The sequence below is a fragment of the Protopterus annectens genome, chromosome 11.part0 (assembly GCF_019279795.1).
Source record: "Protopterus annectens isolate FY-2018-M chromosome 11.part0, PAN1.0, whole genome shotgun sequence".
Taxonomy (NCBI): domain Eukaryota; kingdom Metazoa; phylum Chordata; order Ceratodontiformes; family Protopteridae; genus Protopterus; species Protopterus annectens.
Window position 1 is genome coordinate 1,532,879,936 of NC_056745.1, and position 17,012 is coordinate 1,532,896,947.

Consider the following 17,012-nt stretch of genomic DNA (forward strand, 5'->3'; position numbering starts at 1 on the left):
TTTCGTGCATATCCATATAGTCATATTTAAACGTCGCTTACCAGCAGTGGGCAATGCATATTCCTGCTAATGTGTGCTACACATATGATCTGACGACCTGCATCTGACATGCATTACTCGTGCCTTCGGGATTACGTTACATCCCTTGCAGGATATGGGACCGGGAACATGCATGACGGTCACTGCATTTAGCATATGGCCATCTGGGATTTGTACACGTGTTATGTTGTTTTGTACGTGGAGTATACTACAGCTGTTACTCCATACTGCACTCACATGGGTAACTCAGTTAGTTTACATATTGATGAGTCCAGTTAATGATATGTCCATGTGATGTTTACTGGATGTGCTCCGGCATTGGGTATGTATATCACAGTGAGCCACACATGATACTGTGCTACACCTTCAAACTACCGTAGGTGGAGTATGCTGGGGTGACGAATACCTGTCATGGGTACACCCCATGCCTTGACACAACATCCATGATTATATTATGTGGAGCCCCTCATTAACGCAGCAGGGACTCCATGCTGAGTGTGTGCAGAACAGTGCTTACACACATGTGCTCCCACAATTGCTTCTGCTCCACTAAGCGACAGTTGGTTACTTGATGTTGTGGCGACAGCGGACACTGTTTGCCCCGTTTGGTGTATGGCCTCTGACAATCGGCCGTGTACCTACCGATGTACCTGGGAACCTATACACACAGCACCACCATATGCTGATAGGTGCATGTACTGTTCAGGTGTTGACATTCCGTGTTCCAATAGCTGTTGTGTGTACAATGTTTGAGGGCTGCCTATGTAGGATTCACACAGTGAGCCACCTATACATTACAATTTGCAGGTGGTCGTGTTTGTGTGCCATCCATTTTACTGTGTGTGCAGGTGGAGTGGTGTGTCAGTCCGTAGGGGCCTACATGGTCAGAGTATGTGCTATACGTTCCCTCTTTGCCAAGGCATAGGCATATTGGGCACGCCTCCATCTGCCTACTGGGGCTGGCACAGTGTGTTCAAGGTTTGAATCCCTCTGTGCCTGTGATGGCCTTCACAATTTTGTCCCTGCTGCAGCTGTTTCCGCAGGATCATATTATGTAGCATGGCACATACTATGACTATGTGGACACATGTGCCTGGAGAGTACTGCAAGGTTCCACCAAGATGTGTCCAAGCACCAGAACCGTGATTTCAGCATCCCGAACACACGCTCTATGATGATTCTGGTTTGTGCGTGTGCCTCATTATGGCGTTCTTGCATGGGTGTGTGTGCATTTCTGATGAGAGTCATCATCCACGGCTCCAGTGCAGTGCATAGCCAGCATCCCCCACAAGGTGGCCATGTGGGATGTTCCCCCCTGACAAATACCTGATACAGCTGTGAGGCATGCCAGATATGGGAGTCATGGTAGCTACCAGGGCTGCCAGCACACACATCCATGACAATGCCCTGGGCATTGCACATGACCTGACAGTTGATGGAGTGGAATCCCTTGCGGTTTACGTAGCGCCTACCATGCTCACTGGGTGATGACTTGATTTGTATGTGCGTGCAGTCTGTCACACCCTGTACCTCCAGGTAGTGTGCCACATGGTGGAAGTGACGCATATTGCTGGCCAACTCTTCCTGAGTTTGGGGGAAGTATATATGCTCATTGGCATGTGGTAACATGGCATCCAGGAACTGGTGTAGTACCCTGGATGCTGATGCCTGTTAGATCCCCATTATATCTCAAGTTGGCCTTTGAAAGGTACCTGTGGCTAGTATTCGCAAGCTTACACATACCTTCATGTCCACTGGGATGAGTTCCCCTCTGTTATTTCTGGTTCTCAGGCGTGGCCGGCACAGCTCCACTATTTGCTGTAAGATTTCCCTGTCCACCCTGTAACGCTCTACTATCTCCAGATCATGTAGCCCCTGGTAGGTTACCCTTGGTCTGAGCACTCTTCTCCTCCTCCGGGGCCTGCGGTGGTTGTCGGCATCATCCTCCACAACACCGTCAGTCTCTAACACATGCTGATGAATCACAGCTATGGCAGCTCCCAACATGTACATTTTAAAAGTTCCCCGTGTGTTTAAACCTATGGTGCAGTGTTTGGGAATACACAGGTGTGTGTAGGGTGCTTTCACACTTTATACTATTGTGCTGTGAACACCGATGATGTCATAGGGTGTGTATGTATGATCGTAGCTACAGGGTATCTTATGTGTTTTACTACCGGAACTACTATTGTGGTGTATTTGGTGTTGAATTACATATGGCTGCCGTGGATTACCTCTTGACATTCCCTTTACATTTCTGCACATTCCACCTACCATTTTCTGGCATGCATCCAGCAGCCTGCTTTCATTTGTACTTTCCTAGACCTGGCGTATCTTGCGTAATGTGTGCTATTGCCGGTCTACTGTCAGTTTGCTTTGCTCTGCTATGACAGATCACCTATCTTTGCAATCCAATGCCTCCCCTCCATTCTTTGCATTCCAATGCCTCCCCTATCCTGTTTTGCAGGTTTCTGCGAGCAGACTTGTCAGCTGCCGTCGATTGGCCGCCGTGAGTTGATTGGTGTTGATTGCTCATTAGTACTCCAATTACCCTACTTCGGCATTTCCTTCTTTTCTTCCCCTGACCTTCCTGTTTGTGCTATTGTTCGCAGCACGTGCATCTGCTTACTGGGTTTCGGGCACATTTTCATCCCCGTACACATGCGCTTTTGGGCACCATGTGTGCTCTCAGCTAAATGATTCTATACCTTCCTCCCTACCCCTGTCCTGCAGATTTGCTTAGCAATGGCCAGGCCAGATTTGCATTGCTCCAATGAGCTTACTGCTACGGTGGCACACCCCTCTGCTGATGTCATGTATCTCCTCTCAGCCACTCCTCTGTGTTATAGCGCTGCGCCGTATGGTACAACCTTCATCCGGTGGGACATTTGCAATTCAGTATTATCTGCCTCATTTGCATGGCATTGACTACTAATTCATAGTTACTGCACCGAACACTGTTGCAGGCCCTTAGCAACCCTTGCACCTTGGTTGTGGTGTTCCATGCATACCATTGTGTATTATGGTGTAAACCTGATTTGTATTACATTGCGATTTTATGACATTTTTATATAATTTCTTTATGTTCCAGTTTGCGCACACATGCCCTGCGGTTGTACTGTGCGTTACTGTGGACATGACATTAAATGTTGTTTTTTAGGTGTTGTGCATCTTTTCTTATGCCATTGGCTGTGTATTTCACCATTGGCATATGTTAACTTTGTAATACATGAGTCTGGTCTGCTTCCATAGCTCCGATGTTCTGTTTGGGAAAATGTAAACCATGTTTTTTGGTTTACATTTCCGTGGGCTTACGCTACACCTGCACCACTTCATGAATCACTATCTGCCTTCATTTGCATGGTGCTACACTGTGCATGGGATGATAAGCATACCTATGCCGAGGGCTGCGCAGTTCTGGTGTATGCCGGTAGTGCACGTGGTATTGGATCGTACCTGAATCGCTCGACGGCCATATTTGGCATTATTCTGCCTATGCTACGCCTGCGCCTGGCGCAAGCTTCATGAATCCCAGGATATGTTTAGTCAACAGTATTATGATTTAGGCACACAGCCAATATCTACTGCCTTTTATATCAGAAGCTAAAAGCAATGTGCCAACAGAACTCTCACTTTCAGGCTTAAAGACCTTACCAAATGGATCGACTGCATACATTTTTCATTTATTATTTTGATAATGGAATGACTAATACAGTAGTGTATTAAAGGAGCATTCCTGTCAGTCTACAAGTCTGTAGTTTCTAATGTAACTAATACAATAGCCAAAATGTTAAGTTATGTGTCAGTCAAGAAACAGAGAATAAATTTACATGGAGGAAAGAGAGAGAATAGAGTATGTAGATGATTGAAAAAAAAAACACATGCCTCCAATAAATTAATGTTGAAGGACTGTAAAAAGTACTGGAAATCATTTAGCCACCACATTCATAACTGATGCATTCTAGCAGCAACATGGCTTCCATTTTTTTAACCCAACAGCATCCCATTTTACTCTAAAAATTGTTTTCCCCACCTCCCCCTATTTTCTACCATGTCTTCAGTTGGTATAACTGTTTTTTACAGCTTGTGTGTTATCTAACTCAAGGATCACTTGCATAAAATTAGACCTCTTAGTAACAGCCTGCATTTCATTGCCCGAACCTGTGCTCTGAGAGACTGCTTTCCAATCTATCTGCAAATATACAGAGCTGAGTATATTTTTTTGGTTTTAGAGTTTGTACTGTTAATTGTTGCTTAGATCTCTGCTGAAACTTTTGTCTCCCTGTTCTGAGAGACTGCTTTCCAATCTATCTGGAAATATACAGAGCTGAGTAAATGTTTTTGGCTTTAGAGTTTGTACTGTTAATTGTTGCTTAGATCTCTGCTGAAACTGTTTTCCCCACCTCTCGCTATTTTCTGCCATGTCTTCAGTTGGTATAACTGTTTTTTACAGCTTGTGTGTTATCTAACTCAAGGATCACTTGCATAAAATTAGGCCTATTAGTAACAGCCTGCATTTCATTGCTGGAACCTGTGTTCTGAGAGACTGCTTTCCAATCTATCTGCAAATATACAGAGCTGAGTATGTTTTCTTGGTTTTAGAGTTTGTACTGTTAATTGTTTCTTAGATCTCTGTTTGTCCTACCCACCCTCCCTATTTGTGGATTGTAGTTAATTTGGTGACTTTTGCAGTTGCCTGCCCTACTGTAGATTTGATCTGGGATACTCCCCCAGCCCCATCTCTTTACCGCATTCTACCTAATAAACTCTTTCTGCACTTGCTTTTACTCCTTTTTAATTTAATTGCATTTTTTAAACTGTGCTTGGTCTAATATTGCTGCATACTCAAGTGTGCTAGCTTGCACTGCATGTGAATTGTTTTTACTGCTGTTTTAGCTACTTTTCTGTAAAAAAAAAAAAAAAAAAAAAAAAAAACTGTAAGCCTGTTTTGTACCTTTCCTGTAACTAGTGTTCCAGATACAGATTTGCTGTATCCAGGACTGTATGTAAGCTTCTGAGCCCCCCCCCCCCAAGCCTTTCTGTTTTGGAGGGAAGCCTTCTAGCTTATCAGTGGGAGTGGTAAGCACTAGGTAACCTGTCTACCACATAAGGAGTGGTTCTGGCCTAGAAATTGTAGGTATTGGCCATTTGGGCAATCTCTTCCATCTCTCTCAACTTTCTGATTTGAAAGCCTGCATTTGCACTTGTTTCTGTTCTGTAACTCATCTAGTGCAGATACAAATTTTTAGTTTTAGCACTTAAAATTGCTTATTTGTGCTCAGCACTTGTTCAGAACTTGTAAGCACTAAATAAGCTACTAATTACTATAGCACTCAACCTTACTCATTACATAGAGTAAAACAGTTTTTGTACTTACTTTCCTCACTTGCTTAGAGAAAAACAGCTCTTGTACTCACTTTCCTCACTTATCTAAAGGAAAATATTTTTTTATTCAGGCATGTCCAAGGGTCAGCTCCCAGTGTTCTCTCCTGTCTATCTGATGAATCTGCACATCTTGAGGCAATGTAGAAATTGCCTCATGTATACAGACAACCCTCTCCTCCTACAACCCATCACTACAACCTGTGAGATGCACTTATCTAGCCAAACTGGAGGTAAAGCTCTCTCCAACCAAGACTGAACTTGACAGTCATGAAGTGAAGGTAAACATTTGCACCACACCACATTCATCACATAGTATCACAAAATCTACACCACCAAAATCTACAAATAGTAACACAAAAACATCCATGGAGGCTCTCAATAATAATCTGTCTAAGCAACAGAAACCTCCAAAGCAGAAACGCAAGCAACCTCCATCCCCCAACAAAACCCAAATGACATATAGCCCAAAGACTCAGTGTGCCACTCAACCACAGCCAATAAGGTAAAACAATGTACCCAATACACTAGTCATAGGTGACTCTACAGTCAGGTACATTGATGTCACACTCACCAGGCTAAACAAGGAAAAGGTTACTGAAAGCTGCCTGTCGGGTGCCAGGATCCGCCACATAACCCACGCACTCAGGTCACTCCACAACAAGTACAAATGTGACTCTGTCATTGTCCATGTTGGTGTGAATGACCTAAGATGTACTTCCCTGGACTACATGAAAAGAAACATGGAAGAGCTTTTCGATCTTGTAGCCCAGGTAGGTATGACCCTAGCCCTGAGTAGCATTCTGCCATCACCCAGAATGATACCACAGTACAAGGACAAAATTATTGACTTCAAGAATTGGATAAGCTTCTGGTGTCATTCCAAGGGATCCAGTATCTGTCTGCTTGGGATGACATGGTCGACAGACCACGATGCTTTGCCACAGATGGCCTGCGCCTGTCACCCCAGGGATTCCAGATACTGGCTAAGGCTCTTGCTGCCCCTATAGTGCCTTTTTTAGGCAAGGTTCAAATGACAAATTCACCACTGTAACAAGAACAGGCAAGCAAAAACTGTGGGTAATGCTACTCAATGCTAGAAGTCTAAATCTCAAAATGCACTCACTCAAGGCACTCTTTCAAATGGAGAACATTGATATCTGTGCAGTGACTGAAACCTGGTTCAAGGCTCCAGAGAGCACCCCTGCACTATCAGGCTATAACTCATACCACACTTTTCGGCCATGTAACCTGGACTGAAACACCAAAGGCTGAGGTGTGTCCATATTAATTAAGGATATCCACACCTCCAGGCTAGTTGCTCAGCATAATGCATCCAAGGTTATCTAAGTGCAACTAACTCTGGGCAAAATTGCAATCCAAATTGTAGCTTGCTACAAATCCCCCAGCATGCACCAGGATTACCACTCCTTTTTTTTTTGATGTGCTGGAAAATATTAGGGTTCAACCAAACATCCTAATAATGGGCGACTTCAACTACCCCACCATTGACTGGGAAATCTATTCGTGTACCAACTCTTTAGCTCAACGCTTTCTGGAATTCATAAACTCCAATGGCCTGGATAAACTTAGCCACACCCCCACCAGGGGCAACAATATCCTAAACCTAGTCATTACCAACATGAGTGACCGGTGTTCCACACCTGAAGTCAACTCCTCGTTGGTCAGATCTGACCATAAGCTAATCACCCTTGATATCCACATCCCGCCCCCACCCCCATTAAGGAAACCACGATAAAACATTTCTCCAAAGCCAACTTCATGCTTCTTAAGACAGAAGTGGTGAACTTCATGACACCCATGCAGATGGACAATACAGTTGCAACTGCTGAATCTTACACAAATGCACTCTATAAGCACTTACACAAATGCATGGAACATGCTATCCCAAACAGAACCAAGATGCTATCCTCCAAAAAAAGGAAGCCAATCTGGTGGTCCCCTGCCATAAACAAACTGTACAACAGAAAGAAGAAACTGTTGCAAAAGAGAGTAAAATCCCATGAGTGGAGGAGCTCCCTGGTCAGCCTCAGTAAGAAGCTGAGATCCCTTATAAGATCCCACAAAGCTAGCTACGAAAACAAAATTGCCACTAATTCTAAGGACAACCACAATGCATTCTATAGCTATGTCAAAAATCTTGATGGCAACACCCAGATCTACTCTGAGTTACAGCACAATGGCATGAAAATTACAGAACCAACTGATATTGCCAACATCCTGGCAGATAGGTTCAGTGCTAACTTTACCCCCCTCTCACCCCATAAAGGGCCCATAACTATACAGGAAGAATGCAGAGTCCCTGTAATCACAACTACGCAGGTAAAAGCTGCACTCTCTAAAGCCAAAAACACAGCATCCATGGGACTGGACAACATCCCAAGCTGCGTTTTACACAAACTTCAGAATGAACTGGCTCCCCACTAAAGCACCATGTTCAATAATAGCCTAGCATCAGGCTTTGTGCCCACTGAATGGTGCACAGCAACAGTTATTCCACCCCACAAAGGGGGAGCCACCACTGATCCCAGGAACTATCGACCTATTAGCCTGATGAGCCTGGTCTGCAAGGCCATGGAACGTATCATCATGGAACTCATAAACAAAGATATTGGTGACCTCCAAACTCTGGATACCACCCAGTCCAGGTTTGTGAAAGGCAGGTCATGCCTCCTGAACCTGATGGACTTCTTTGAGGCAGTCACCAAAGACGTAAATGATGGTAAGGTGGTTCACACAGCCTATCTTGACTTTGCCAAGGCTTTCAACACCATCCCCCATTCTGGAATTATAGCTAAATTCACTAAACTAGGTATAAATCCCTACATCACAAGATGAGTTGCCAACTGGCTCACTGACAGAACCCACACTGTAAAAGTTGCAGATTCCAAATCTGACCTCAAAGCAGTGACAAGTGGAGTACCTCAGGGTTCCATCTTGGGACCTCTCCTGTTTGGTATCTACATCTCTGAAGTACAGGCTAACACAGAAGGCCTCTGGCTAATGAAGTTCACAGATGACTGCAAACTAGGAGCCATAGTCAAGTCCCTAAATGACGTGGACATCCTACAGAAGGGCCTCGCTGAGACAGATGCCTGGTGTCAGAGCCATGGTCTCAAGCTCAATACCAAAAAGTGCAGTGTCATCTCCTTTGGTAAAAACTCTGTATGCATGAACTACCACATAGGCAGCAATCTACTTAACACTGAATGTGTGATAAGAGACCTTGGGACCCAGGTGGACAGTAGTCCCTCGTTTGATAGTCACATTGCCACAGTAGTCAGGAAGTCCTCCTATGTGGCACGCCTCATCATAAAAAGGTTCTCATCCAGGAAAAAAGAGGTCATTGTTCCCCTTTACTCGACACTCATTAGACCCATTATAGAGTACAACACCCCTTTTGGAATGTACCTCACAAGACATTTGCAGCAGCTGGAAAGGCCACAGAAGTACCTCACAAAGAGGATTACTCACTGCAAACAAATGACCTACACTGATCGTCTTAAGAAACTTCAGCTTTACTCCATAGCATATCGCCTACTCTGAGGTGATCTCTGCTTAACATATAAAGCTATGTCAAATCCAGAGCTGTTAGACAAGCTACACCTAAAGAAATCCCAATCCTTCCGAGCTACACACTCTAGGACCTAAACCTTGTCACCACAATAAACAGGACATGCTGGAGGGATAGATTCCTGTCCCAGAGACTTCCCATACTCTGGAACAGGCTACCCATCTATGTCAAGCAAAGTTCTTCATTAGTACTCTTCAAGAAAAATCTTGATGAGTGGATGGGAAATAGGAAATACACCCCAGGGATCACTTCTGTTTCTCTGCTCGACAGTGGCACAGGAAAATAACTTTCTTGGGTGACGTAAGCCAGGGAACCTTCTTGGCTAGGCTTACGTAGGCCCTTGGGCCGATAGCCTAGTACCTACCTATGAACCTATGAACATTCTAAAATGAAGTGAGAGAAAGGTAATTGATAGACTATGCGAATTAAGGGACTGATACAGCATGTGAAATATGTTACAGATTAGTAAAATGAGGCCTGAACTATAAGGTGATAATGAGCATGACTTCAGAGTCTAGGAATACATTGAGAAGTAGAGTTTCTACACAAGTAACAAACTTTTCCTTATATGTGATTGCCCAATGCACTTTTGGCATTTTGGAGTAACAGCTAAACCTGGATCGTGCACGCATAAAACCTAAGAAAAAAAGCTGTCTTTTGCCCAGTGGAAGCAAAACTGTACCACAGAAGATATTGCAAATGATAGTACTCAGCAAACAGGCAATAACTTCTTCAGAAGGAAGAAATCAACAGCCGACATACTATCAGACATCTGTTTTCATTTATTAATGCAGTACTGCATTTTTGTGTTAAGCTGCTTGACTGTCTTTTCTGCTTGCTGACCAGCCTATATTCATGCTACCCCTATAAGATCTAAACACTAGATTCTTGCCCTTTTACTGCTTACCTGGCATTGTTGGAATTCCCCATTGCTATAACTGAGAAGTAATCTGTTGCTGTAATTAATTAACAAGTAGCTAAGGCTAACTCAGGCAGCCAGTCAAGCACATTATTCATCTTTTGGGAACACTTGACCTGCTTTATCTTGGCAGTTGTGCCCATTTTTCCTACACTATACCAAATACACACACAAGTCAGTATTTACAATGCATATCTTTCCTCTGTAGTATTATATAAAAATCAAGTGTCTCAGCCAGATGTTAACTACATGTGAGGTTCTGTTCATCATTTCCTCAGAGGAGTGCAGTGTTCAAATTATTCACATCAAAGTTTTAAACACTGGTAAGTTCAGCTGCATCATCTCATTTGCACAAATGAACTATAAATCTCTGTAGTCATTATTAATGCAAATATATCTCCTACAGTATGGGACTTCTGTTCATTCCCAGAACAAAAGCATGCATTTATTTAGTCCTGTGTTTCCAACATACACACACAATAGTTTATATAATATTGTGATAGTATTTTCATAAGACACATAACAGCACATTGCTGTCAATAGGCATTCTGTTGGAAAAAATATTTGTCAGTAATGTGGAATCAAGTATGGTTTCTGCTAATGCTAAAAATTTGCACTTGAATGAATTTAATCTCTTATCTCATTTACATGTACATCAGCTCACATCATCAGGAAGTCTTGGGTAAATATGTAGTAAATTTGCAAGATATACAATTAGGCAGGTGTAAAAATGGGTAGGCTGTAAAATGATTAGTAAAACAATAGTCTTTTTAAGACCTGAAAACTTGTTTTCGGCCAGCCATATCTTAGACTGAAATTCCATGGATGATTACAATATTTTACTATCTTCAACTATATTAATAAGATGACTTATGAAATCTGTATGAAAAAATATGAAATGCATCAGCTCTTAAGAAAACATGGCTCAAGACATTAAAGCAAATTTAAACATGTACCTGTGAAATAATGCAGACTTGTTCAGCTTTGAACAGACTGACTTTAATTCACAAGACTCTAAATATACGGTGATGGTTTCCATTACGGGTTTGCATAACACTACTTTTCATAACTGTTGCTGTGTGGTCCTTGCTCTATGTAGTAAGTCCTTAATGAACACTAATCCTGTGCTGTCTCATTTTTCTTGCATCTAGTAGATATTTTACTGAGAGAAGAACATTAAAATTATATTATACTGCATGACACATGAAAGAATAATTTAGCATATTAAATAAATTCAAATTTATTGTGATATCGATAGCCTGATTTTTGTAAGACACCTCTACAGAACTCATCACTGGTCTTCCCTTAAACAACTAAACTGGACTGAACTACCACATCACCTCCACTATGGTCAGCTACTACTAGCTCATACTCTAATATACCACCCTGATAAGTACCTGCACTAAAAGGCATGCTTCAACACTACCACCCTACCCTGTCAATAAAGCCAAACTGCATTGGGATCCTTCTTATATTCAAACTCTCTAGCTGCCCTCTGGAATGCCCTCACAAATGTTCTCAGGCTTCTTGAAAACCAACAGGCATGCAAAACCCACCTATGAAAACATGAAAACACATCTTAACATCATGTCTCCATAGCTGTACATCCCCAGGATAAGTATAACAACTCTGCTTTATTTCTCCTGTTCTGCTATACATCTGCACTCTTCTAGTTTGTTACCAGCTATCACTCTGTCGTCACCCAGCCAACCTTCTACCTATACCTCTCTTAATTATTTTACCAAACATTTAATTTATATCTCAGAATTAAATCCACCTTTTCCTATCTACCCTATGTAAATAACGCAGAACTCTGTATTGTGACATCTATCCTACTGGATTGTTATTCATGTACTTATATCTATATAGAGCATATATAGTATGAGAAGCCTCACCATTTTAAAAATAGTTACTATCTTGAACCAGATTCATTAACAGCTACTTTAAGTGCAGCTATCATGCTGGCAGCTCAGTGCAGCACCAAAATAAGACTAGTAATTAATATTCTTAAAGCCACAGCACAAAGGGAAACAGCCGAATATGCTAATGACAGCATAAAGAGCTGAAATACATGCTAATTAACCAAGCTAACATGGTAGAGCTATTCAGGAAGCTATAAAGCAATCATGAACACTCAGTGCTCACTTCTGCCCTGAACTCTTAAACTCTTTGGAATACAGGAATACAGGCACGATTACATTTAGAAAAAAAAAAAGTTAGGGGTTGCTGCCACTTTAAATCAAGGTGTCGCTACTGCTGCTGCCAGACTTCAGGCAAGAAGAAGAAGGCTTTTTAGACCTTGTTTGACTAAGTATGGACTGCATGACACAGAAATTGCTAAGTGATACAGGATGGACAAGGAAACACAGGAGGAACTAAATAACCCCCCCCCCTCCACATACACACACACACCTCAGACCCCAGGGAAATCATGGAGACAAACCCACACAACGTCACTGAGCAAGAATACAATGAGGTCCATGCTCAAACTAGGAATATCATAAAACATATGTTTTGATTGCTCAAACGAAGTTTCCATTGTCTTCACATTTCAGGAAGTACACTGCAGTATGACCTATGCACCTCTGCCAAGACATTTATAGGCTGCACCATGTTCATACCTCTCAACCTCTTAGAGCAAGAAATCTGGACAAAGCCTTAAATAAAAGTGGGACAAAGACCCAAAAATAGGGAACATTTTTAAATATTGCTTTTACAAACTTAGAAAGTTGATAGAATAGCAGGTTGTGCATTCGAATGAATTTTCTGAAGGGCATGAAGTCAGAAACTCAAATGTATGTCATTATCTTCTAACTTCAATCTTTAATGATTTGCCACTAATTTGCCCAGAAACCACAATTCTATGAAAAACAGACCAAAAATACAAAGTAGAAATCTGGGCATTCTGTGAAAATCTGTAAAAGTTGAGAGGTATGGCCCATGTTACACATTATAATTTTCAGGAAATAGCTTCAACAATGACAGCAAGGGACAGGACCACAATTCTATGGACACTGGCATGGTCAGCAGCAGATAAGAAGTCTGAGAGAGAACCAGCAGCTGCAGATGATGCTGGCAAAAGAAGGCACACACAATATGCCCTGGCTCAGTAGCAAAGGATTGCACATATACTCACTCCCTAGGTCAAAGCCTAAGAACCCACACACATACAAACAGGAAAACTGTTGCCTGTTAAATGTCACAACCTTTACTTAACAATGTAATGCTTGTGTTCTGATAGCACCAAACAAAGACACTCCTGAAGGGCATATCTTTTACTTGCAGTAATGACAGGGTAAACACGGAACCTGCAATGAACATAAAAAGATTACATAGAGGACTCTCATATGGAAATATGTATATGCATCTAAGAAGAGGTGTGCACATATGACAGTAATAGCTCCTATGTCTGATGTTTACAATATACAATTAATTATTCTACCCAATACTGTGCATCAAGCATTTCACTTGACTGTCTATAAACCATGAAAATGGTCAGTCATACCTCATTTGCACAAGTGATCAAGATACAAGACTGAATTACCTACTGGCTCAACTGCTTTACTTACAATGCAAGCTGAAATGCAGTGAGGTTCAACAATTATATAAACAATCATTCACAAATAAATAAGAAAAATAAATCAAAATGTTTTCTTTTGCAATACATATTGATAAACGAAAGCTTTTCCATAAGTAAGCAGTAGTTATCCACTGTGTGCATCAGATGTATATGCAACACTAAGTCATAAAAAATATATATATATATATAAACTTTATACATCACTGCTTAGCTAGGGTTAAACTATTCCTGGCGCCATAAAGTCTGCTCTTCAAATTTTCCCTTAGAACTAGCCAGTTTTTTTTAGTTTTAGCACTAAAATCTGTTTCTCTGAGCTCAGCACTTGTTCAGAACTTGTTGTAAGCACTAAATTAAATAAGCTACAAATTAATACAGCACTCAACTTTCCTCACTTGTCTAGAGGAAAACAGTTTTTAGTACTTAATAAGCACTTATCCAGGCATGTCTAATGGTCAGCTCCCGGTGTTTTCTCCTGTCTACCTGATGAATCTGGGCATTTTGGGGCAAAGCAGCAATTGCATCATGTACACAGACAACCCTCTCCTCCTACCACCCAACACTACAACTTGTGAGAGATGCACTTATATAGCCAAACTGGAAGCAAAGCTGTCTTCACCCAAGACTGGACTAGACAGTCAAGAGGAGAAGGTAAACACTTGCAACACACCACACTCATCACATAGTCCCTCAAAACATACATCACCAAAACACACACATAGAAACATGAAACCCACACCTACATTTGTGGAGGCTCTCAATAAAAATCTGCTCAAGCAACAGAGACCTCCAAAGCAGAAACCCAAGCAACCTCCACCCCCCCAACACAACCCAAATGACACATAGCCCACAAACTCAGTATGCCACTCAACCACAGCCCATAAGGCATAACAACGTACCCAACACTCTAGTCATAGGTGACTCTATAGTCAGGCACACTGATGTTCCACTCACCAGGCTAAACAAGGAGAAAGTTACTGTCAGCTGCCTGTTGGGTGCCAGGATCTGCCACATAGCACACACACTCAGGTCACTCCACAAGTAGAAATATGACTCTGTCATTGTCCATGTTGGTGTGAATGACCTGAGATGTACCTCCCTGGACTACATGAAAAGAGACATGGAGGAGCTCTCTGATTTTGTAGCATGTATGATCTTAGCCCTGAGTAGCATCCTGCCATCACCCAGAATGATACCACAGTACAAGGACAAAATGATTGACTTCAACAATTGGCTAAGCTTCTGGTGTCATTCTAAGGGGATCCAATATCTGTCTGCCTGGGATAACACGATCGACAGGCCACGATGCTTTGCCAGAGATGGCCTGCACCTGTCGCCCTTGGGATTCCAGATTCTGGCCAGGGCTCTTGCCACCCCTATAGTGCCTATTTTAGGCAAGGTTAAAATGACAAATTCACCACCTTAACAGGTACAAGCAAGCAAAATCTGAGGGTAATACTACTCAATGATAGAAGTCTAAACCTCAAAATGCATTCACTCGAGGCACTCCTTAAAATGGAGACATCGACATCTGTGCAGTGACAGAGACCTGGGTCAAGGCTCCAGACAGCACCCCTATATTACCAGGCTATAATTCATACCACACCTTTCAGCCACTTAATCTGGACCGAAACACTAAAGGTGGAGGTGTGTCAATATTCATTAAGGATATCCACACCTCCAGGCTAGTTGCTCAACATAATGCATCTGAGATTATCCAAGTGCAACTAACTCTGGGCAGGACCACAATCCAAATTGTAACTTGCTACAGATCCCCCATCATGCCACAGGATTCCCACTCCTTATTTCTTGATACACTGAAAAATATTAAGGTACAACGCAACACCCTAATAATGAGCGATTTCAACTACCCTACCATTAACTGGGAAAACTATTTATGTACCAACTCTTTTGCTCAACGTTGTCTGGAATTCATAAATTCCAATGCCTTGGATCAACTTATCCACACCCCCACCAGGGGCAGCAATATCCTATACCTAGTCATTACCAAAATGGGTGACTGGAGTTCCAACCTAGAGGTCAATTCCTCGTTGGTCAGATCCGACCACAAGCTAATCACCCTAGACATCCACATCCCGCCCCCACCCCCCCACCCCCATTAGGGAAACCACCGTAAAAAATTTCTCCAAAGCTAACTTCATGCTTCTTTAGACAGAAGTGGCAAACTTCACGACACTCATGCAGATGGGCAATAGAGGTACAACTACTGAAGCCTACACAAATGCTCTTTATAAGCACTTACATGAGTGCATGGATCATGCTATCTCTAACAGAACCAAGATGCTATCCTCCAAAAAAAGGAAACCAATCTGGTGGTCTCCTGCCATAAACAAACTCTACAACAGAAGAAAGAAACTGTTGCAAAAAAAGAGTAAAATCACATGATTGGAGGAACTCCCTGGTCAGCCTCAGTAAGAAGCTGAGATCCCTCATAAAATCCTCCAAAACTAGTTATGAAAAGAACATCACCACTGATTCTAAAGACACAAAGCATTCTATACCTATGTCACAAATCTCAATGGCAACACTTAGACCTGCTCTGAGTTAAAGCACAATGGCACTAAATATACAGAACCAACTGATATTGCCAACATCCTGGCAGATAGGTTCAGTGCTAAATTTACCCCCTCTCACCCCCTAAAAGGGCCCATCTCTATACCAGAGGAATGCAAAGTTCCTGTAATTATGATTGCACAGGTAAAAAACACACTCTCCAAAGCCAAGAACACAGCATCCATGAAACCTAAGAACATCCCAGGCTGCGTTCTACACAAACTGCAGAATGAACTGGCACCCCATCTAAGCAGCATGTTCAATCATAGTCTCACCTCAGGCTTTGTGCCCACTGAATGGTACAAAGAAAAGGTTCTGCCACTCCACAAAGGGGGAGCCACCACGGACCCTGGGAACTACTGCCCCATTAGCCTAACGAGCCTGGTCTGCAAAGCCATGGAACATATCATCATGGAACTTATAAACATACATTGGTAATCTCCAAACTCTGGACCCAATCCAGTTCAGGTTTGTAAAAGGAAGAACATGTCTCTTAAACCTGACAGACTTTTTTGAAGCAGTCACCAAAGCCGGAGACGAGGGTAAGGGGCTTCTCACAGCCTATCTACATCTCGCCAAGGCTTTTGGCACCACCCCCCACTCTGGAATTATAGATAAACTCACTAAACTAGGTATAAATCCCTGTGTCACAAGATGAGTTACCAACTGGCTCACTGACAGAACCCACACTGTGAAAGTAGCAGACTCCAAATCCGACTACAGACCAGTGACAAGTGGAGTGCCACAGGATTCAGTCCTGGGTCCTCTCCTGTTTGCCATCTACTTTTATGAAGTACAGACTAATACAGAAGGTCTTTGGCTAATGACTGCAAACTAGGAGCCATAACCAAAACTCCTAATGATGTAGACATCCTACAAAAGGGCCTCATGGAGACAGATGCCTGGTGTCAAAGCCATGGCCTCAA